The 24,626-nt window shown below is 41.3% G+C and overlaps 1 long non-coding RNA gene across 1 annotated transcript; it reads left to right on the top strand.

The window, feature by feature from the left end:
* Positions 1 to 788: 788 nt before the first annotated feature.
* LOC124271043 lies at positions 789 to 16,695 on the top strand. Its single transcript, XR_006896928.1, has 3 exons — positions 789 to 798; positions 7,238 to 7,242; positions 16,582 to 16,695. It is a non-coding gene; the product is annotated as an uncharacterized LOC124271043 (long non-coding RNA).
* Positions 16,696 to 24,626: the final 7,931 nt, after the last annotated feature.

Genomic DNA, 24,626 nt, shown 5'->3' with positions numbered 1-24,626 from the left:
ACCTACTGGAAAAATATCTGTACACTCAATAAGCATAAGTCATGGTGATGAAAATGACAACACTGAATACTTAAAATTGTGGTCAGTTTTAATTGCTGGTTGATATGCTTTTAAAAACATAAACATCTTACACTATTTCATCCAATCACAGCTGTCACATGTCTCTATCTCTTCATTTGTTTTGCATAACACGCTTTCCTACTCAGTGAGCAAGCGCATTCTCATTTAGTTTAGTATAACCTGTTGTTTCTGTTTTTATCATCTACAATTCCAACAATAATCCATGCCAAAAGATTGAATAGAATCACAGGAACCACACTGCTTAGTGACTCCTCTGAAATGTCCTGAGGTGATGGTGGCCAAGGCATGTCTCTCACTGTTTGTACCTCATGGTGAACCATGTGTGATACTAAGCATACCTGATGCACTTGTTCAGCTTTCTCATCAAGATGTAGTCCAACATCATCATCTTCTATATCTCGCCCTGCAAATCTCTGACATTTGAGGCCCCTGCTTCAATATACATGCCTTTAGGGACGATATCAGAGAAAACATCATCTCAGATTCACTTTGAAACTTTGGATGCCAGAAAGAAATCACCTTCCAAATGTCTTATGATATGTTTCTTCAGGTTTTCCGACCTGTAATTTGGCTGATTGATGCCCACATCTTGAAGAATTTCAATAAATCTATCTCTAACATCAGACATCTTCCAAACTTCACATCCATCAATGATTCCCTTTGAATTTCATGTGAAAGACGCTTGAATGCCTCATCATAGGCATTGTCTGTGGATGTGTTTTCTTGGACAAAGGTAAGACTTTTACTGTGAGTATAATGAACTACTTACATGATCTATGCACAAGTACATCACCAGCAATACTATCGGTTCCTCCTCTGCACCTCCTGACAGCTGCATGAGTACCCTCTGATCATTTCTAATTGTTGCAGCTTCGTCGTGAATGTTTCAACAGCTGAGTACAAAGTCTTTGAGCTGGCAGCTTCTAATTTGTGCCTGTCTCCATGCAGACATTTGTCCTTCTGGCACATGATTCACTTCAGTATATCTGATTGAGAAACACTGGATCGTGGTCAATGGTGTTATTGTCACATCAGGCACAAAACCAAGCTACACCTTTGATGTTTCACTTTGTTTCTGTGTCTTCTGTTGTTTTTGTTCAGAGAGTTCAATACTCTTGCCTAAGGTGTATGTAGCATAACTCAGTCACAACCTTGGGTAACTCAATTTCACCATCAATATACACCTTCAACTTGATGTAAACAGAGTCTTTTCAATGTTTTGCAGCACTACAGAATGTGTTCCAACGATGTTGGTGTAAATTTTTCCAATTTTTCCGGATTTTGTGAGTAACCATGTAATAAACATTCACTCAATTTGCCAGTACTAGCTGTGCTGTAGGTCGTTTTATCTTAGGCTCCATCATTTAGATCTTGAAACCACAACCCATCAGTCATGTAATCAAGATTTAGTTGTGCAATGTTATCAGCAGACTTGCAGTAAATACACTGCATAATGTCTACATATAGCATAAGTTGCGCTTAAGACAGATTCCATAACTCAGTGTTCTTGGGCTCACCGCTCACCTCACATTTGCTGTTGTTAGGGGAAGGAATATTGAAATGTTAATTAGTTTCTTCAGGCTTATTGGATCTTTGATAATTCTTTTTCTGTGTGATAGAGTTTAAATATACCAACATAAGAATATGTATGCATCATAGTATAAAAGCAAAAGTTGTCATAATATAACAAACAGTGTCACTGTGAGCTGCTAATATGAGAGAGAGAAAAATGAACGATTTGGGACAAAAATGTGCTAATTTATCACATGTGCACTTGCAAACATTATTTTAAGTGCATAATTGTTGTTGTTAGTTATATGTTACCTGAGGGTGTCGAAGGGTGTTCTACCCTTTCCTCCCTAGACAATCTGTCTATCCAGTCTGGTTCTGGGGATGAAGTAGCTAACATGGATAGTCAAAGATAAGTCTGGTATGGTGTTCAAGTCCATTTATTTTGGAATGAATTCTCACACAAAGGTCCTCAGATATTGCCTAGCATTCCTGGTCTACACACAACACAGATTCACAAACTTCATGGAAGAACTTGTTGGATTCTTGTACAACTCCTAAAGTTACTAGTTCATCTGGAGCCATTCTCTCAATATACAGAGCTTAACCTCTCAAGTCAACGGTGGGGCCCAGAATCTCCTCTCTCTCCCAGTCAACTAACAAAATAGTCTTCATAACAATTTGGGCTCCTCCCCTGAAATACTGTCCTACACCATATAAAAATGACTCATAACCCATCTGAATAATAAGTTACTTTCATTAGTCCCTTTTCAAATGACTCATATTCCAGCTGCACCACTAACTACAATCATTTCTCTCTTCCAAGACTTGATTGGTACCATCAATGTCTTCCATCATAAATGTACTTTAATAGTGAGCTTAAATCATTCGTGAAGCATTCAAACCGAACCGACTGGCAGAGGCCAGAAGATGCTTAATCGAATCATTACCTGTGTCCCTTTTCTGATTCTTAGTACCAGATATATGACCTGCCTATAAAGCGAATTTTGAGGACCCAAAATATATGTCTGTAGAAGGGGTCGTCTTATCTATGAGATACAATTTCACAGAAATATTTTTCAGCTCGCCAGTGCCCCGCCATGATTAAGTTTTCTATTCTAAATATCCTGGTTATACATGCCCCTCCTGTTGTAGAGCACTGAGTCTGACTGAGTTTTTAGTTTTACGCTTTTAGCAATATTCCAGCAATAATATCAAGCGGGGACACCAGAAATAAGCTTAACACATTGTGCCCATGTGGGGATTCAACTCGGTCTTCGCTGACGAAATAACGCTTTAACCACTAGGCTACCCCACCACTCTCTGTTGTAGAGCATGTCCCATGACTGACGAATGACTTAAGCTCAGACCTACACACAAGTAAGTTGTCCAGAACAATTTTACATCAATCATACAAAAAAAAATACAATATCAAAGAGATAATTGAGTAACTATGTATCTGAGGACCAGAAAACACAAAATTCAAATACAGGTAAATATCTCAGATAGGATCTGTCTTTACGTTGTAATTTATCTGAGAAGTGTAACAGAATACCCTTTTAACAAATGCTTATTGGAAGTAATAGATGCAGATATGATTAGTATAGATATCATAAATCAAATTGAGAGGTAAACTTTTGGAATCATGAACATTTTTCTTTTCTTTTCATGCAAATCACAATGAGTTTACAAGATCAATAAACTACTCATTTCTCCCTATGCTTCTTGTGAACCCAAAGCCAAGTTGCCTCTCCCTGGTTCCAGTTAAAATGGTCCCAGAAAGCTTGGCTCTGTGGAGGGCAAAATAACCTTATTTTCAGAGCCAACTGACCAACCGGAATAAGGTGCCATCAGTCTCTTAACATAGAAGATGAGGCCTTCGGAAGGTCAGGCAATGGTGACGAGTGTCTAGAAAGAGATGAACAAACGACATCTCGGGAACTGGTTCCACCCGCTTGGGACGATAATAATTTATCAGTGTCCTCACATCAAATCGGTCCAAAATATCCCTGGGTGGGAACAACACTGGATTCTGATTCTGGCTAAATGTCAGTCCGCACTCCAATAAACGGGTCCTCATATGGTACTTTTGACACCTCGGCACTGTTCAATATTGAAATAGCTAGGTAGCCCGGAGGGTGTATGGACCCTCGGCCAGGAAGGCCTCCAAACCTTCAATAATGGGTATATCAAATTGTATGTACATGTCCCCCAGAGACCATATAATATATGGTCTCTGGTCTCCCCGGTGCCTGATCTTCCAGTGTTACCAGACGGAAATTGCCCCCTGTTATTTTCAACAGTGTGGCTGCACATCCTACATGTTGAACTCACGTGGCACGATTTACATAAAGTTACTGGGGAAAAGTTCCTACAATCATTGTGGATCGGAAATATTTCTTGTGTACAGAGAGCACAATATCTCAATGCCTCTTTACCTGAATATCGGTTCCCACAGTAAAGTAGGTGACACTTAAGCTTCACAGAAACTTTTAGCCACTTAGTCCGATTGTGGACCAGAGATAGCTTGCCAAAGTACCATCCTTTGGGATGGGTAGCAGTCGCCAATATATTTCCATATAACCTTGTAATTTCGCGCCCATGTCAGTATGTAGCTCTTGTAAGTGAAACAAGATAGTCAAATCCTTGTTTCAATAGCGCTTTAACGTTTTAGAGCCACGAGGAGTGGAAGGTCAAAATATAGGCCATACATTAGAGAGCACCGCCACCGATCTCCATAGCCTTATCTATATGCCCCAAGTGTGATGGGTTTCTTTAGTCCAGGCATGACAGTCATGCAGCTACCATCAAAGCTCTTTTTTATTCTAACTGACAAATCAGGTGGGCTGGGCGAGAACAGAATTGGTGGTCTTAAAGAGAAGTTGCCTCTCTTTAATTTACTTATTGAACTTTCAGATGAAACATTATTTTGTGTCCCCATGTTATAAACATAAGTACCAAGACATCTCAAAAATAACGAGAGGTGACATAATCTGATCCACAGTTTGTAGGGGATGCTAACCCGAGGGGACCAATTATAAAAAATCTTCGCCAATGGTAGTCACCACATATTGCGGGTCTGACGGGGCCATGATAAATGCCCTAGGTTCACAAGTACCGATAATCGATAGCAGCTAGGGTATTACAAACGATCCAAGGAGTACAATTTTAGTACCCCGTGATAATAACTACAATAACAACAGCAAAACACAACAAAGCCTAACTAATGGAGGTATGCACTCTATGGTCAACGACCAGTGACTAGCCACAGTATACCACAGAATAGTGCGCCTAATAATCTTTATAAAATGGTAGCTGAAAGCAGTGAACTTAGTTTGTATTTAGCAATAAGCAAAAGCAGCACCATTCAAGCAGTGATATACTTCGAGGTACCAGAAAGCCACACAAAATCCCATGCAAGCTGACATGGCTTTATTAAAGCGCAGAGTCTGATTGCGGCCAAGCAGCTCTATATACAGTTGCAATCAGACTAAGAAGAGTTGTGCATAACTTGCCAGTGTGTATTCCATACTTGGAACATTACAATATCAATACAACAGTCAACCTATAATTAATCATGCATCATAGTCAAAAGTAACTCACATACCTCTGGTTGTAAATTATGTGAATCACATACAATGTGTTAAGTATTAAAACACTTGAAAACTCATATGCATCTACTATTTTTCCAATCAGCTATTAATAAAATCAAATGCATGATTAAGACATGCATCTGATACAATCAACACATCACAAGTAAATATTAATCACATATGGGAAACAGTCCCAGGTCATTCCGACCTTCAATCCTGAACCATGGCATCTAGGTGAATTGATTCACAGGACGGAATCATTCGTCTTGCCCAACAGTTTCACCCTCGGGTCGATCTGGTGCGCCTTCCCATTTTAGTTCACACCTGACTCATTTGGTACACATGATTGCTCCGGACTGGATCACTTCATAGTTTGGGTTCACCTGTTCGCTTTTTCGGTCATCTCATCGGATTGTTTGCTCGGGTTCATCTATTCGATCTAGATCTCGAGACTCATTTTTCTGCCTCCCCGACTCAGCAGCATTCTACAGTTCACTTGCTTTCACCTGTTCACTCTCCTTCTAGATGCCGGTATGGTTTTACAGACCGCCATTCTCCCTCACATTGTTCTGGTTCTGCTACTGGGGCTGCAGTACTTTACCAGAATCATGGAACCTCTGCTCGGGATCCCTCTCATGTGCCAGATTTGGATACAATGCTTCGGGCTATTACAGTGGCTTGGAATCAATGTCAATGTCTCTACCCGGTAGTTTCGACTTTGTGGAACCTTCACATGTTCTTGCAAAGCTTCAACTATTCTCTGAGGACATCTCCAGATGACCTTAATGAGATGTCGAGAGTATGTGACAAGGAAGAAATGTTTGTATGTGATGAAAGGTTTCATATATACTGAGCAGCAAAAGAAACACAAGTCTGTCTTTTGTCAAATTTTTTGAATAGAAGACAACCAAAATCATGTCTAATTATTTATTGTATAGAAAAACACTGTCAATTTAACAGCTAAAAGTTGCTGCTGACATTGAATTGCAATAAGTTCAAATTGAACACAGTCCATCAAATGGAGATACCCCTGAACGCTAAAAGTGACAGTCTCTTTAGTAGCCAGAGTAGCCACCTTGAGCTTGCACACAGGCTGTGCAACGTGGCCTCATTGAGTTCACTAGAGTCTGAAAGAATGCCTAAGGGAATTGGTTCCGCTCAAAACACCAATCTCTATTCCAATTGTGCAAGTGAGAGTGGCCCCAATCTCCTCCGTCCAATGTCAGCCCCAGAATGTTCAATGGGAGCCATATCCGGGAAAGAGATGGCCATGGAAAATGTTAATGTTGTTCTGAGCCAGATAGTCCATTGACACCCTTTGCTGTGTGTGGGGCTGCAAACGCCGCTGGCATTGTTGACGCCAAAATTGGCCCTACATATGGCTCTCGCAGTGGATTCCAGCAGCCTGAAGACGACGCCTAATCGTGATCGCTGAACACTGCCCCTTGACCCAAGAACTAAGGCTGCTGTTACTGGTGCTGCTTGAGTTGGTTCCTTAGATGACTAACCTGGATGAACCGATCTTGTGTATGAGTTGTCACTCGCTGCAGTCCGGTACGGTGACGATCAGCGGTAACCCCGGTTAGCTGATGACGTTGAGCAAGTCATGTAATGGTGGTAAGATGACAGCCCAATTGTCTAGCTACAGGGGTTGCAGAGCTACCTCCGTGTAACTTTCCAATGGCCATTCCCTCTGCTCAGTCGTTAGTCTAGGCATCGCTTTTGTGTGGCGGTACACCTCATAGCCAATACTGAACTGTTTTTGACACAAATCTTTATAAAGGATACCTCAGAGTGAAATGCATGCTTTCCATCCAGAACCATCGATGCACATGCTAAAATTATGGTTTTGCTGCACTGTTGGTGTGTTTGTGGAAATGGTTCGTGATGGATGTCAAATTGCATTACATCATCTCATCTGGGATCATTAGGTTATTTTACCATGAATGTTCCATAAACATGGCGCTTCCCTTCATGAAATTTCATTTTTTCAAACTTTGCGTTTCTTTTGCTGTTCAGTATATTTATACTGCTAATGAGATGATATGTCAAAGACTATGTGACTAGTGGCTATGTATTGAAGAAATGTTTTATACATGAGACCGAAATGCTTTTATATTTATATTTGTTATAAGAATAAATAAACTCTTGCTAATTTCTTTTGCTTCGTTTCATATGGGTCATTCCATTTACCTGCAGAGGTACTAAGGGTTCATATGTAAAAAGCAATCAACCATGAGATGTGTTTATTTAAGGACGTATGACTAATGGGACATCATGGGACACCTCGACGCCAGCCACACCGAGCCCCATGCTGACTGTTATAAGCTGTATCCACGCCGTCAATAGCATTGATGGCTCTGTGGTATTTTTATGCAATGTGATCCGCGATATCCCATTCTTTTTAGATGTTGTGATCACGCTTTGATTTGATGCAAACGAAAACTGTCCATGGTTTCCATGGTTTGCTTAACTCCGTCCCATGGCTGGATACAATCCCATTTTGAGTATAATATAGGTTAGGGAATAACCTTCAATTGGTAATCTGACAATGTTTAATCAATATATTTCAGGCTGATTAAGTTTAGATTGTCGTATAAATAAATAGAGAGAGATAAATGGGCTCCTGTTTACCTAGATTATAAACAAGAACCCCATGAGGTTCAAGCAAAGGGATTATTCCTAGTCGTATATAAATACGACAATGCTGATGTTTATGTTCATTTGCCCAGTATATTGTTAACCCATTCAAAAGTAATACATCTTCTGAGGGAGTATCTCCAAGATAAAGTTCTATTAGAATGTAGTGTAGAATGTAATTTTATACTTATATCAGGGTTTACTAAAAAATCCAACTGGTGATCAGCAATACTAAATATTAATGCAGCTTGTTTGTTAGTGGGGCTAACATAGAGCCTGTGTGACCTGCTATTCTCAGAACTTGTATCGCTTCATTACTTCAGGAGTAAAGAATGAGAAGAATCCTTATTTTTACCTTCACCACCGCCGGTGGAGGCCACTTCTGCTAGTCTGTAAACATTGTTTCTTAATTCTAAGACATAAGTTGCCTTCAACACATGGTTCAATCAAACACTCGAAAGTGTCCCCAAGATCAGAGAACGCTTATGGTAGGGCATTTTCTTCTCGATTGTTGCATTCTGGGACCAAGCATTCATCATTATTTGATGTGCAGCTTAACGCTTTAGATATCCAATATACTGTATATTACCATCTATAAGCCGACCCTCAAACTTCACCCTTCAAGTCAGTGTCAAAATGGTATGTTTCGTATATACACAGACCACAGACAACTGGCAGTTACCAATAATTATAACTTTGGTCCACATTATTCAAGAATTCACAATCATATTGGCGCCTACTCACGCGATCGAAATGAAGTGTAGTTGACAGAAAATGAATGTTATATTTTCTTTAAATTGCTTGCTCCTTTTACCCCAATCAATGTGTACAATTTCCACCAGAATTCATCCTGTTATATTATTGTGCATGTTTGAACTTGATCGCCGGAAACATGTGCACAGCTGATTGCTATTTCCAGCTCAAATACACATGGTTATCATAATCCCTGCAAATAATACAATGCCCAGCAAAACAACTTACAACTTAAAAGGTAAATAATCTTGTCTAGTGATGTTTAATTGCAAATTTGACGCCTTTACTGACAAAGTCGCTTTTATGTTGTTAGTTCACTTGCCAAGTGATACAATGTTGTTTTCTTTACCCTGGAAGAAAGTTTGACTCTAAAGCATAACCCATAGATAAGCTGACCCCTTCTTCAGACTGCTTTTTCGGTCCTCAAAATTCGGCTTATAGACGGTAGACGAAAAGCATAACCTATAGATAAGCTGACCCCTTCTTCAGACTGCTTTTTCGGTCCTCAAAATTCGGCTTATAGACGCTTGTCTGATCGAGATGAATGAACAGCTCGTGATAGGGCACGATGTCCCGTAATTTCGACTCAGTTACGGTGGTATGGGATTGTATTTCATTTAGGCGTGAAATGAAAGTGTTTTCGTCAAGGGCTTACTGCATCTTATGGATCTTCCCCAGTAGTTAATATCAGTGTTCCATCCGACTCTTTTAGTTTGAGACTGGCTCCAATGGGTTCAAAATTTCGTTGTTCAGCATACTTAACGCTATTATAACCGTCGGATATCGTGGTGCCAGTTTCCTTTGATGAATAGGCTCTTGATGTTTTTATTGCTATTGATATTCGATCATCGCGGGTAATAAGTAAGATTGCAGAGAGCTTCTTCGAGTCCCCTGACGTGTTATCATTTCGCTGCGGAAGCAGTTGAACGAATTCGCCATTCGCGGATTCCCGGGTGATGAATGACGCAGAAGTGCATTAAATCGATCATGGAATGCGCTTTGCAGGACTTGTTAAAAGCCTGTCACGCGACAAGTTTAAAAGGAGAATCGACGCTGTTTATCCTAGATGATTGCAGCGGGAATAAAGAGATCGTTAAAAATACACATGTTATCGTATTTAGCCTTCTCGGTCATTACATGAAACACAGCTTTGATAGAACAGAATCAATGGTCAGCCTTTATTAAGGGATTCGTTCGGAAGAATGTCTTCGAAAACGCTGATTTCCACAAAACCAAGTGAGCATGTGTGAAAGAATTGACAGCTGAACAAACACGCCAAACTCTTATTGAAAACGGACCAACCCATGGCTTATACAGTGTGCTAGCTTAGCAAAATTCTAGCAGATCCAAGCAAGATTCAAGCAGATTCAAGCAAGGTTCAAGCAAAATGTTTAGCAAATTGAATGTATCACCACTATAAACGATATATCAAACCACGGTATTTGAAATTCTTGTTCTTTTTAACCTAACATTCCTATCGCTTTGTTTGGGTTAAGCTCGATTTTGTTGCATTAGATGTAAAATCGATTGATGTACAGTCGTGCCCTGTTTATCCGGACACTTGTGTTTTTTCTTGAAATTGTCCGGATAAACAAATTTTCGCATATCTGAACCAAGGACAACATGTAAAAAAGACATACAAAGAAGTGTCTCACAACGAAGCGTGCGCGGTTATGTGCTTTGAAAGCACGGATGATTCCTGCATCCATCGTAACCCAACAAACTTCCAGATTAAAGTCACTACCAAAATAATGGACGATGTCTAGCCTAGTTTATCAAGCGTAATTATAGTGACACACAAATTGACACACATCAAAAGCAACTCAAAATTAACTCAGTGTCACCGTGCTAATTACAGGTTGTTAATCCTCTGACAGCTTCAAAAACTGGCGACTTCTTTTATGTAAGCATCATAATGTCGCGCAGTCCTGTCAAAAACCTTGCATCTGACTTTTATAAAGTTTTGAGATAAATGAAAAAAACTGTTTCATTTTTTTATGTGCAAACTTTAACACAATGAGAAAGGGATTCGTAAACAACACATGTTCAGTATGTGATATTGGAGTGAAATGCCTTTATGGTTTGTGCAAAGCCCATGGAGCAGATGTGGTCCGAAACCAATGTATTTATGACAAGAAAAAAGATTATCTCAACGACGGCGTAATTGACTACTCAGAATGATCATCATTGATGGCCTCCACGACTTATGCTTATGGGCATAGTTGTATTAATTAAAAGTAAAATCAACACACATAAAAGAAAAAGAATTCTGTTCAACAACAACAATTTTTAACCCGGTCAGGGAACTTAATTAACCAGAAATAAACCTGTCAGAGGAATTTCGCTGCAAAACCCCATTATGAATGCTACTTAATTGAGGGTTCAACGAATGGATATTCTGATGATGACATGGACATACAGGAGTCAGCCATCAGCGGAAGGTGAGGACTGATTCAGAGTTAATTGTCTCGATGGAGTGCGTCTTACTACTAACTGGGTCAAGATAGCTAGTTACTATGGGTCAGGTTTGCCCATGACAATTGTATGTTCACCGATTACGTAACCGAAAGTGGAGTATTACGTCACTTGGATCTAATGATGTCATAGAGGGCATCAATTAGAGAACCGGAAGTGGCGTCATCAGTAGTATAAGGTGCCCATAAGTGACAGTAAGTACCGTCATATGATCGGAAGTGACGTCTTACCTCACAAGATCATTGAATGTATGTGATACCCTCACAATTGCCATCCTTCCCAGGTGGTGGAATTAAGAAGTATTTTGCATGTGGTCATCTGTTATTTCAGGACGGCGTTCTCTCACAGAACGTTTAAATCCTGTGAGGATAAGCAGTAATGATATATCTAAAATATAACAGAAAAGTAAGGAATTCTCTCAATTGTTTTGGTCAATGTAATACTAGGACCAGATAAGGACTAGATAATTACCCAAATTTTGGAAAAAATTATAGTAAATGGGTGTTTTGGCTCAGGGAGCTCTCTTCTGTAACCCACCAACCTTATGTGGGATTCTGGCTAGCACAACCCAGATGGAATGTTGAGCCAGTTATTATGAACAATCACAATTACTGTTTGTTATTATAGAATAGAAAACTTACCTCTGGGTTGTGCACTTGACACCCACCCAGAGTTTTTCACTATTCCTCCCCTCTATATATCACAGAAGATTAGTGGACAGGAGAACTGTGTGACAAAGCGCTAGTAAAGAAAAACAGTGCTGGAAAAGAGCACCCAAACACATACAGCTATGGACATGAAAACTTTGATTTTCAACTTTACACAATGGGCGGTGCACATGATTTACGTGTATGTTTGGAGTCAGTTGTGTGTTTTGTACCTCAATGTAAGCGTAAGTGATGCTTCTTCACTGCGATACCACCAAGAAAATTTTCTCCCCTTAATTTCTTTCATTTTTTTTTTTTACGGATAGTCAATAATACGCTTACGAAGTGGAGGAGGAAATAGCTAGCACAACCCAGTGGTTTTGAGATCAAGAGATTATTTAGAGATAAACCTAGTGTGTTTGAAAATCAGAGACATGCTTTACTGAATTGATGGCGACTAAATTTCCAATTGGAACCCTAACGCCAGAGCGTGAGGTTTCAACTGAACTTTAATTAAGCCATCAATTCAATAAAGCATGTCTCTGATTTTCAAACGCATCTAGAATTATCTCCATTCTATGAACCATTTTAAAATCGAACTTCCTGCCGGCTCTGCGAGGAAGACACTGTGTAATCCGCATGGGTACCGGGACGAGGTAATTGAACTTCGTCTGTGAAGGGAGCGGTAGGTGCCGTTCGTATTTTTTTAACATTACAACATAACAATATTCTGTCCAAAGAAATCAAACTACTGTTTATTCAATGCAATTATGTAATACCGAGGACCTTGGGGTTTTTCATCCCAACTCCACCATTACTCAAAACCAGCCTATTGTTTTGTGGTGCCGTGAAACTGTACCCCCTGGCCACACTATAATGGAATCGTCTGAGCTACTTATTTTCTTGAAGCAGACAGTTACGCTAACAGTTTGAAATGGCGGACGGAGCCAGTGTTTACATTTAGCTTAAAAGGTTGAAATTTGAAGTGACAGTGGGCAATACTTGACTGACTGTCGAATCTGAACCCTGCAGAATCGAAGAATAGATCCTTTCCTGATCAACCTACGACCTGTAACTCATCAAAGACTGTTGATTTTATGACCCGGCCGATCATGATTTCCGTGCTGCCTCCACCCGGCATGCGACAAAAGGGTGACAGTGCTGCTGCTTAGTGTACATGTGACTAACTTGTGATTCCTTGGAACTTTGTTTTCATCGTTTGGGACTGGACTGTGTCCAAGCGTGTTTCAAAGTAGATGAACATAACGAAGTGGACAACCTTGCGGGGAAGCTGGCAGAGAACAGGAATTATTTTGTGAGCGATGCACACGGGATTTGATGGAGTATGACTATGGAGTGGCATAAATGTGGTGTTTAAGCTGCCAGACCGTTAGATCTATCTTGCAAATTTCCCATTCTAAAATTAAATATACCCATTTACCAGGTAGGTAAATGTTTACTAATCATTTTGCTGCATATTTTGTATAGATAGGGATGTATTTTTACAAGGCTTCTGATTTATATGTTAGATATTGTTTTGTTTATGTTTGGGGCCGTGTATTGTAATTTGAGTTTGAATATTTTTATAATAGAAGGTAATATGATAGTGAGGTTCCCTCATAATTGTGGGGGGTAAATCATATAATTGTATTTTCGAGTTTAAATAAATGTTTTATCAGCATTTCCATCACATCTGTTGTGTTGATATCAGTCATGTTGGTGGTCAAGCTGAAGTAGTCGCGCGGCAGTAGTTCTATACGACGGCGAGTGAAGCGCTTAATGAAGTCAAATGCATTTTAATCCAAAATTTCCAATTGCCTATGTGGAATATTAGAAAGTCAGTGTCAAAATCCATGGAGTTGTTGTTATGATCCGCCATCATTGTGGTCAAACGGAAGTAGTTCTCACAATCAGATTTGTTAATGCGCCGTGAAGCTGCCTTACAATCAGATGGCGTCAATCCACAATTGATGCCGTCTGATTTTTCTGAACAACCAATCAGAATCTAGTATTTTCTTGACTCATGGTAGAATACTTGGTTGGATACAGGAGAGATAATTCCTAAGTCTTATATCACTGTCAATTATTTTTGGTGATGGAGGACAAACTGTTATCGACACTGACAGTGCAAAAAGGTTTGGCTTCAAGTTTTGGTATAATTTGGTATGTTTGTCTAGTGTTGCCTAAGCTGCTCAAAGGTTGTGTACATTTCCTTATAATCTTTATTTTTGATAGATAAAACAGTCTGCTTCTTTTACAACGAGCTTCATGGCTTCAGTGGCTGATCTTCCAAAAAGTTGGCACATGAAGCTGGGTGGCCATGACAAAAATTCTGCATTCAGCTTTCTCAGTTGTAAATTATCTTTGTTCTGGACTCACCCCAAGCCTGACAGGTCTGCAAGCATGGATAAATTTGAAATAATGCCACAGCTACATGAGTATCTCAGGTTACTCCAAGAACATTTATCCTATTAATTTCTCCAAGATTACCAATGGTAAATTCTGCCTCAAACTCAGGTTGACAAGGGTGATGCACTCTTTGTTTGTGAACACTGAAAAGTTCTGACTTGGCCCATGTATAAATGTTTCTTTCAAATATGATATGAATGTGACAGATGACATGTACAAATGCATTCCTTGTAACTAAAGCGCCTCTTACATACACTCTTCAAAAGAAACGCAAAACCCAAATATCAATGAAAGTTTGGTGTTATTCAAGGACGTGTAGATCAGCTGAGGAAAACAAAGATACATGAATGAAATTTTGTGGAGCAATGCATTGATATCTTGTCCATGTTTCATTAGAATAACAGTCATCACAGTCATTACTGCTGTCCACCAGGTGGTGTTGAAGTCAGCACCTCGAATGACCACCTCCAGCTGCTACCACTGCCCGACACCTCCTGGATACAGATCGAATCAGTCGTTGGATGTTTTGTTGTGGAATCCTTCTCCATTCCTCCTGCAGCATGTGGAACAACTGTTGAAGATTCTGTGGTGGAATAATGATGTCGACGCATACTCGCCTATCGATCTATTCCCAAAGGTGTTCGACTGAGTTTAGATCAGGGATCTGGAGGGCCAGGGGAGGGTATTGATTGATAGACGTACTCCGCCTATCGATCTGATCCCCAAAGGTGTTTGACTGGGTTTAGATCAGGGGGATCTGGAGGGCCAGGGAGGGTATTGATGTTGTTATTGGCCAGGTCGTCCATGGTGGCACGGCTGTGTGGGGCCTGGCGCTGTCCTGTTGGAAGAGCTGCCGCTGACGGTCAACAAAGTGAAGGACATTCGGACGGAGAATCTGGTCGATGTATTGATTGGCTGTCAGATTGCCTTGGACAAGCACAAGTTCCGATCTATGGGTGTATGAGATCGCTCCCCACACCATAACACTTCTCTCCACCGAATCTGTCCACCTGTCTGATGCAGTTAGGAGCAAAACGTTCATGACGTCGCCTGTAGACACGGTCTCTACCATCACGCCACCTGAGGAGATAACGATATTCATCGCTAAAACCATATGTGCCTCCAGCTTTGCCAGGTTCCATGGCAGCACCGTGTTATACCATCTCACTTTCCGCCGACGCCAATGTAGTCGTGTCAAGGAGGGGCTACTTTTGGACGTTTGGCACATATTCCTACTTCGGACACGGTTCCTGATTGTCTGATCGGACACCCTTCGAGCTCCAAACTGTTCTTTACTGTGTCCCGGAAGTGTACGATGGCGGTCACGTAGGTTGGTTACCCGAATGTACTGATCTTGGGCAGGTGTGGTGACTCTAGGTCTTCCTGATCTTGGATGGTCGAATTTGTTTGATCGAAATCGATCACACAATCGAAGTTATTATGCTGGGATAAACGCTGAAGATCCTTGCCACCTCACTCTTTTGATTCGCCAGCTTGCAATCGTCCAATTGCCAATCGGCAGCATTGAGACGTCCCATTTTTGTGTACAGTACTTGCACAGATCGTGGATGAAATTGTGACATTCATTTGGGTCTTTTATAGACACATGCTGTACTCATGCTTTGCATCGTGAGAAACAATCATTGTGCCTGATATTCGTGCTGCATGACATCCACGCACATCATGACAATCCTGATTGAAAAACATTCAAAATCATTTTGGTTGCGCTTGGTCAAGCATGATCTTCTGAAACATTCCAGGAACAATGTGCAACCCTAAAAAATGTTTGAGTTTACATATGTGTACAAAATTGTAAAAGTATCATTCTTGAATTTCCCATTTTTATGCTTTTTTGAAAAGTGTATTTACACCAGAAAATGAGAATTTTTGTTGGCTTCGTAATATGGCCATGTATATATACCTTGTATGTCCATCCAAGTATTTTAGAAGATACAGTGGTATGGATTGTTCTCAATTAAATCATGAATATATTTAAAAATGTGAAATTTACCTTATACTACTGGCATACAGTTTCAATAACACATTACCTATCTATTGCCTATTACCATTATTGACAGTTTTCCTACTCTTCACATGGCAGTGTAGACAGGTAATTTTCAACAGTTTACAGAGATTAATATTACTTATTTGTTGATTTTAGATACTTTACTATACCAAACCTTGCTCTTACTCTTTTACCATACACTATTATAAAATAGAGTAAATTCTCTGAATCCAAAAATAACCCAACATTTAACTAAAATATTCCTGTTAAGATATTATGAAAAGTGTGTATTGAATATAGGCAGTACATATGATTATGAAGGGTTATTTTTGTATCTGGTAGGTTGGAATGAATAAGACCCACTTATACTGACTTTAACTTATTTTCTTTCACCTGGCTATCATTAGCTAACTTTCTGTCTACCTACAAAGTGAATAATAAAACAATATTCATTCACTCTTCATTTCAGACCCTCCTTCTATATCTGGACTACCACCAACACAGACTGTCACAGAGTTCTCTAACCTCAGGATAGACTGTAGCACCTACACCACACCTGGCAACCCTCCAACAACAAGCTACACATGGATTCCATGGTGGTTCTACTGTCAGTACTGGGGCTGTACTTTGACAGAAGGAACATCAGCAGGAGTCAGGGAGGGGACTACACCTGTACTGCCAGCAACAGTCAGGGGATCAGACTCAGACTCAGTCAGTGTGGATGTACAACGCGATGAGTAACCAGGTAGTTTTCTTTAGACAAATAGTAACTTTAGATAAGCATGAAAATGAAAACATACAACTTTATGGATGACAACTCCTTGTTTATTGCATTAAAGCGATGTTTCATGTACATTGTTACATTGTTATCAAGCTAAAAGTGACTACAACCAAATGGTGAGAAGCATATATAATATATAATACGGAAACTCCGGCCAGTAGCATTACTGCCTAGTCAAGGTACTGCCTAGTCAGTAGCGCTACTGACTAAAACGACTAGACAGTAAGTTTACTGGACCTAATTCATTTTTCCGCTTATTGCCTAAGTCCGTAGTAGTGTTACTGACTACAACATTTCAAACAAGAAGTAGAGTTAGCGATGCAATGTCAAAACAGGCTGGACAAATGGCAAAGCAGTGTACATTAACATTCCAGAGTTTGATTGACTGATGATTCATGTAGCATCGCTTACTCAGACATGGTCAGTTGGAAGGATGATACCAGACAAATCAGTTTGGTATTGCCAAACAATAGCCTCCTAGGCCCCTTTACTCAGGATATAGTGACTGCTCTGCATGACAAATGCAGAGAGAGGGCAGAACCATGGCCATGAAGGCAGAAAGAAGGCAGAGCCAATGGCAAGAACGGCTCAGAACGCCACTGCAATGGTGACTGTATTGAACATGCTCAAAACAAATGCAGAGCAGTCACACGCCATGGTTGATTGATCACAGGACGCACATGGGAAGGCAGAAACGAAGGAAGAAGAGTGAAGGCAGAGAGGAGAGGCACAATGGTTGGGCTTAAAGGACGCCTGGCTACATAAAAACTTTGTAAACTGTGGCGTTGCCCCTGCCTCCTCTCTGCCTTCATTGTGCATCCATCAAGCATCCGCTTATGGCTCGTTGAGCATTCACTCTTGCCTTCATTCAGCTTACTGGCGAGCATCCCTTTGAACAACCAAGGCGCTCGCCGGGTGCCTTACTCTGCCTCCCCCTCTGCATTCCAGATTACATATAAATAGGGATTTGAGAACTGCCGGCTTGTGATCAGATCGCCTCACCATGCCTCCAAAAATGTATGCTACTAGAATGGCCAAAAAATGGAGATCTTGCTGCATGACAATACCCATGTTGTAATGCGGGGAGGCTTGGGTATTTGTCCCTAGTTGCATAGAACCTGAGGGTTACGGCAAGTTTCCCCAAACCAGGCTCTAAACTCAAGCCACCAATTCATGTTCTGTTTGGCAATTCTTAGGCCAACCCGTTAGAGGAGTTCGTGCAAAAAGGGCTGGCTCCATTCATTCTTCTAGATGCAGTTCTTGCATTAGTTGGCTTTAGTCCCTGAATTGCAAACCGTCTGTATTGCATCAACCATGGCGGACCAACAGCATTCTCAATCTTCTTCTTCTAACGTCTATTTATCCTTCTGTTTAAGATGGCAATGGCTATCTGTTTGAAAACAATATTTTTAAACTTATCCTATCTCACGGTATGCACCTCTCTTCTTCTACTCATATGTGGAAACGTGCTGTGGTAGGCTAAGTTGAATCAAAACTTCTTGGCCTCTCTGTACCACCTGACCTCTGCCCCCACTCTGATAGCATGACATGTCAATCATCTCTAGAAGCGTGCAGTGCGCCCAGATGTCACGTCCCCTAGCTGTCATTCTCTTTCTTGTCTACCACTGCTGTGGGCGTGTGTTATGTATGCTTGGTCTGCCACTCTTCTCTACTTTTTATCTCACGAGGAAAGTACTCTCGATATTCGCGGAAAGATAACACTGCACGATTTGTTTTTTCCTGCCGCTGATCCTCACACACTGTAGGTTGATTGTATCGGATGGTGTGACGGGCCTCACTTCCATTGCTCTTCTTGTGCCAATTTGATGATGAAGCATTCTCCGTTACTATCGGAATGGGCACAAGACAAGTGGCAGACAGGGATCGTCAGAAATTTTCCGGTTTGCCATCACGGTCCTGATTGACAGTTCCAGTGACTTTTCTCAAACACCTGAAACGGCATTATCAGCACCTACTGGCAATGTGTCTCTAATTTTCTGGATCGGCATTTAACTTACCTACAATGATTTATTGTAGTGCGAGCATGTGTAACGGGCAATCCCTCCAACTCCAGTGATGATATCAAGTTCAACAATCCTGTTAGTTTGGCGCTTTTTCCATCTAGTGTACCGCTTCTTTCGGTGTTACGCCCAGTGCTACCTGATTATGTATGGGTCAGGTGTACTCCAGTGCGCGTAGCTCTCACACATCTCGACGCCCAGAGCGGATCTACTGCAGTGCGCTTCTGTTTGGTTCGACACTGCAGGCCAGAGTGTCGCTTCAGTTCGGTACGCACTTTGCACCAGCGCATCACTCTCACCAAGGGAAGAAGAGGCCAGTGCACCGCTTCACTTCAGTTCAACGCCTGCTCGGTCCAGCTCACTCAGCCCAGTGCGCCGCTTTTTATCAACACTTCAGCCAGCGCGGCTCTTTCGACTGGATCTACGCTTTCAGACCAGTGTTCCATTTTGACTGGAACAACGATTCCTAGTGAACTGTTGTTTCATCGAACACCTTTTTCAGTCCAGTTCACCATTACTGTATGGTACAACGCTTTAGACAAGTGCAAACCGCCTCAATTGACTCAGCGCTTTAGATCACGCATCCAAACTGATCACACCACCAACCGATCACCTATCCGGATCCAGATCGGGCCGAACCAACCTAGATCTCAGAACTGATCCTGATCGCCGAAACCATACCAGATCGCCGCTTCCAACATTATTCACCCGATCCGACAGTGTTCGTTGAACTGTCAGCATTCGCCAAATCATCTGGTTACCTCTATGCACCTACCGCCATCAGGACTTTGTTTGCTAGTTCACACACTACGCTACTTTACAGTGGCTTTTTCTACCATGAAGTTTACCTTCAACACTTCTTCCTATTTCTCGCCTCATACCTTATTTCTACAGTTTTACCAGTGCTCAGCTTGGCTTTGGGGTTAGGTTCCTGCTTCTGTGTCTATGTAATGGACAGTGTGTTAACTCCAGTGCGCGGTGCTTTCATTCAGTTCGGCACTTCAGAGTGCACATTGGGTTTTATTGGCTCGTTTATGCAAAACCAATGCGCTTTTAATACTGCTAGCCGATCATCTCCAGAATGCCGCTTTTACTTCAGTGCGCTGCTTTCTAATTTATCATCACTTCCATCCAGTGCACTTCCAGTTAGTGCATCTAATGATTATGAACACAGTGTGTCTTTGGACAGGTTATGGTGTATATGATTATGAGCACACTTTGTTTTGTACACTTGGAGACAGGAAATGCTTTTTTTGTATTTTAATCGCATTTCTTTTGTACATTGAGAGGAGGAAATATGACTGGCATAATTACGTTTGTCAGTACTTTGGTCACAGATAAGCATTATGATGGCAGAAAAAGGTGAAATTTTTAGATGGAAGGAAAGTAGGTGGGGATTTGATTCTGATGGTTACAGATATACACGCGCGGAAGGAAAAGAAGAATGGTTCAGTTCCCTGGAGGTGTCTCCATACCAGATGTCTGTCCACAGTGACCAAACGCAGAGGGCACTGTTGTGAGATGGAAGCCTCACACACATGCTACAGATCTAGGTGATATTGCTGCGAGATGTTTGACCAGCAACATGAAGAAATGTGCTCGGGAAAAAACTAACCACTATTCCTAAGATCTGCATTGGAGGAGAGGAAGAAACTGCTGGATGGCCCACGAAGAAGCAACACCTATGGATATTGCTTCCAATCCATTTAATTAGCCTACTTAAGTCACTCCAAGTCCAATTAGTAATTTATTACCTATCAATTAAGCGGTATGAACAGCATACCGCCAGAAATGGGACTCACGGAAGTCGCGACTGCCAGAAATGGGACAACATGCTTGACCAATTTAAAGGTGTGATAATCTCACTGCCAGAAATGGGACTGCCAGAAATGGGACTAAATCTTCACCAGCTCAGATCTCTATGAGCAGAACACTCAGATCAATTATCCCCACTATAGAACAACAGTTAAGGCCCAAAACTGTAAACAGCAAGAAAATTAGTCAGAAGTTACAAGAGAAGAAACTCAAGCAGCAAAAATATATACTATGACAAGGGTACCAAGTTACTGGAAGGAATTGTGCCCAGGTTAAAAATATCTATGCTGTATCTATGGACTGGAAAGGGATGTTTGCTTATCTATCCCTACCTTCAGCTGTACTCGACAAGGTGATATGGAAGACAAACTGACAGAATGCATAATTATTCTGACAGCTCCAGTTTAGCCAGGCAGGCCTTGGTTTCTCAGACTATTATCCCTAATCACAGAAGAGCCATTAACATTCAGAGCCATTAACATTCCCTCGTTTCCCTTTGACGGCAAGACCTGACCAGCAACTTCAGAGCACTTTCTTGCTTGATATACAGTGAGACCCTAGATATTCGGACATATTTGTTTTCATGATAAATTGTCTGGATAACTGAATATCTGGATTTCTGTCATCTAGGCTTCGTGTTGAATCGGAGTGAGCATACACTTCTGGTTTAAATCGCCCAAACACAGCATGGTCGTTTTGATTTGCCAATTACAATTCAGTCTGTGTCAGATAGGCCTACTAATCACCACCAGTACCCCTGTTGATCGGAATCTGGATTAGTAGATCATGTAGCGCTATAAAATTTCCGAAGTCCCGTGCTGGGATTCAACCACGGACCTTCTGATCCGAATTCGGACGCTTGTCCACATGACCGGAGAGAGGTTAACCCGCCAGCAAGCTGACAAGGTAAGGATGTCATCTGTTAGGGATGACACCACGCCCTGCTACATACTCCCTCGTCAGCAGAAGGCACGCCCCGAGCCGCGATAGTTGGGTACTGAGACTTATTTTGCTCAAATTTGACATGAACACGCCAGCCCCACGCTAAACCAATGTAGCTGCTATAAAATTTCCGAGTCCCGTGCTGGGATTCGGAACCACGGACCTTCTGATCCGAAGTCGGACGCCTTTGTCCACATGACCAAAGAGGTTAACCCCGTCAGCAAGCTGACAAGGTAAGGATGTCATCTGGGATGACTGACTCTGCTACATACTCCCCTTCAACAGAAGGCACGCCCCGAGCCGCATAGTTGGGTATTGAGACTTATTTTGCTCAAATTTGACATGAACACGCTCAGCCCCACGCTACCAATGTAGCGGCCATAAAATTTCCGAAGTCCCGTGCTGGGATTTGAACCACGGACCTTCTGATCCAAGTCGGACGCCTTTGTCCACATGACTAAAGAGGTTAACCCTGTCAGCAAGCTGACAAGGTAAGGATGTCATCTGTGGATGACACCACGCCCTGCTACACATGTCTTGTGTCAAAACAAGTGGGACACTCGTGCTTCACTTCACATGGTCAGCTTAGATAAGTGATAAGTGAGTCAATTTTGTATTCATATGTTTACATGACGGTGATTGATCAGAGATGACGTCACACCTGGAAATGAAAGTAACCGGAAGTGATGTCACAGACAGAAATGATGTAACAGGTCCTCTTCTCCCATAACCATTAGTATGTTATCTTTCCTTTAATGGGGCTTCTAAAAGGTAGTCTTTGGATGTACATGTCCATTCAAAAATTTGTTTTGTCTGAAATTAGTCTCTACTGCACCTCTGCTTTGAAGGTCCTTATACACCTGGGCCTAGATTTTCAAAGCCTCTTTAGCCTAAGATAGTCATAAGTTAATGTTAATGTATGGCACTTTACTTAATTATCTTAGCCTAAGAGAGCTTCGAAAATCTAGGCCCAGTTCAATATTTCAATGTTGTCATTCAGGAACAGATGTTGCAAACTGTTCAGAAACCTTAAAATACATCCAATATAGTTTGTGTTAATCTGTAAAACATTATATCACAGAATCACTGAATAAAGGTGAGTTTTAGTACTTTAATATTCTGCTTTTCCTAAGTAGGTGTAAATTAATGTATTGGTGAAGTAATGTCACAACAACATACCCACTTCAGAACATATACACCTGGAAAAAATTAAAGCACCCGTAAATATCATGAAGTCGTATGTTTCATCTAACATTAGTGGTGCATGTTTTTCTGTAAGATCATGTCTTGAATACAAGGAAACAGTACAGTTTTCTTGAACATTTTAACAATGGATACAAAATCTTTTTGGGGAAAAAATGATACCTGTTACAAGATATAGAGAGAGGAATAGGCAACATTGCTTGTATCGGTCGATATCTCGTGTAATCTCCATGTGCTTAGATAACTGCCTGTACCTTACGTTGCATACCTCCTTATCAGCCGTCATATCCGTGCAGAGGAATCTGTCCCCACTCTTGGTGCAAAGCTGCTTCAAACTTATGCAGATTTTAACAGGTGGTACACATGCTTGTATCTGTTGCCTGATAAAGTCCCAAATGTGCTGCAGGGGTTTAGTAGACCGAAGAATTATTCTGAATGAAAGCTGTCACTGAACCATCACCCATCAATGGCCTAGCATTGTCATCCATAAATACAGGTCTTGTAGCAAGAGGATGATTATCAAAATGGGGACAACAAATGAACTTCCTGGATATACTGATCATACCTGAAATTCCCATGTATTGTCACCAAGTCAGGTTTACAGTCACAAGAGACACATCCCCATGTTTTCGATGGAACCTCCTTCCACCAAAGGCAGCGTTTGGTTGATGCTTGCTGCAAATGCTGTATTTTGCTGGCTCCACACTCTCAAGCATTCATCAGATATATCAAGAAGGAATCAGCTTTCAGCCAAACAATGTATACTTCACCAAGACCTCAGATTCCAGCGTTGATGTGGTAAACACAAAGCCAAATGAGATAGTTGGTGACGCATTGTTCATTAGAGGACATTTGATGACCATTCTAGTGTTGTAGCCAGCTCTCCTTTGTCTCATAGTGACTCAGTGAAATTGCAACCAGTGCTGTTGTGAATAGATGTCATTGATAGAGCCTCAATTGTGCTCCAAATTCATGATCTGGCGTCACCCTGGGTCGTTGTGGAACATGGACGATATGTCATCCCCTTGGTTTCCCTGTTTTTGTGATCAAACGATTGACAACCAACATACCAGAGTTATGAATACCAATAATTTGCCCTCTCTTGCTGTCTGATAATCTTCTTGCAAACTATGCAAATGAATTATATAAATAATGACATGTGGCTACTTGCACAATCTGTGCTTGTTGGGCTTCAGGGCACTCTCCACAGTCTGTGGTTTGGGAGACACAATTTCCACCAAGTTCACTTGGAATAATTTCTTACTGAAATGAACATTATCATCACATATATCACCATACACAAGCTTAACTTGAACATAGCAGTAAACATATTTAGGGCTGCTGAACTTTTTCCACTTGTATATAAACGATGTCATTTGTAAAATGTCGTCAGTTGCTGAATTTCTGTATAAGTTCAAGGTCACATCATGTATTCCAGGCGGACCCTACCAGATCTCCCTGACCCCTTCCACCTCCGCCTACAATGTGACAGAACACCGGGCTCTTCCATCAATCACATGCTCCGCCCTCTGTAGACCCGGATGTAGCTACAGGTGGTTACACAATGGAACAGACTTCAGCAGTGGAGCCGTGCTCCAGGGACAAGCTGACAGATCCAAGACAGGCTCCTACCAGATGCATCAGCTCTTCTAATACACCACGGAACAGGTGACAGTGATACAGTCAGTGTTGATGTTCAGTGTAAGTATAATAAAAATGAGTCTACACTGGCGCAGTGTTACAGTCAGTGTT

The sequence above is a fragment of the Haliotis rubra genome, unplaced genomic scaffold, assembly GCF_003918875.1.
Source record: "Haliotis rubra isolate DU_JTF1 unplaced genomic scaffold, ASM391887v1 Scf157, whole genome shotgun sequence".
Classification (NCBI taxonomy): domain Eukaryota; kingdom Metazoa; phylum Mollusca; class Gastropoda; order Lepetellida; family Haliotidae; genus Haliotis; species Haliotis rubra.
The sequence above is the reverse complement of the archived record's forward strand: the minus strand, read 5'-3'. Positions and strand labels throughout refer to the sequence as shown.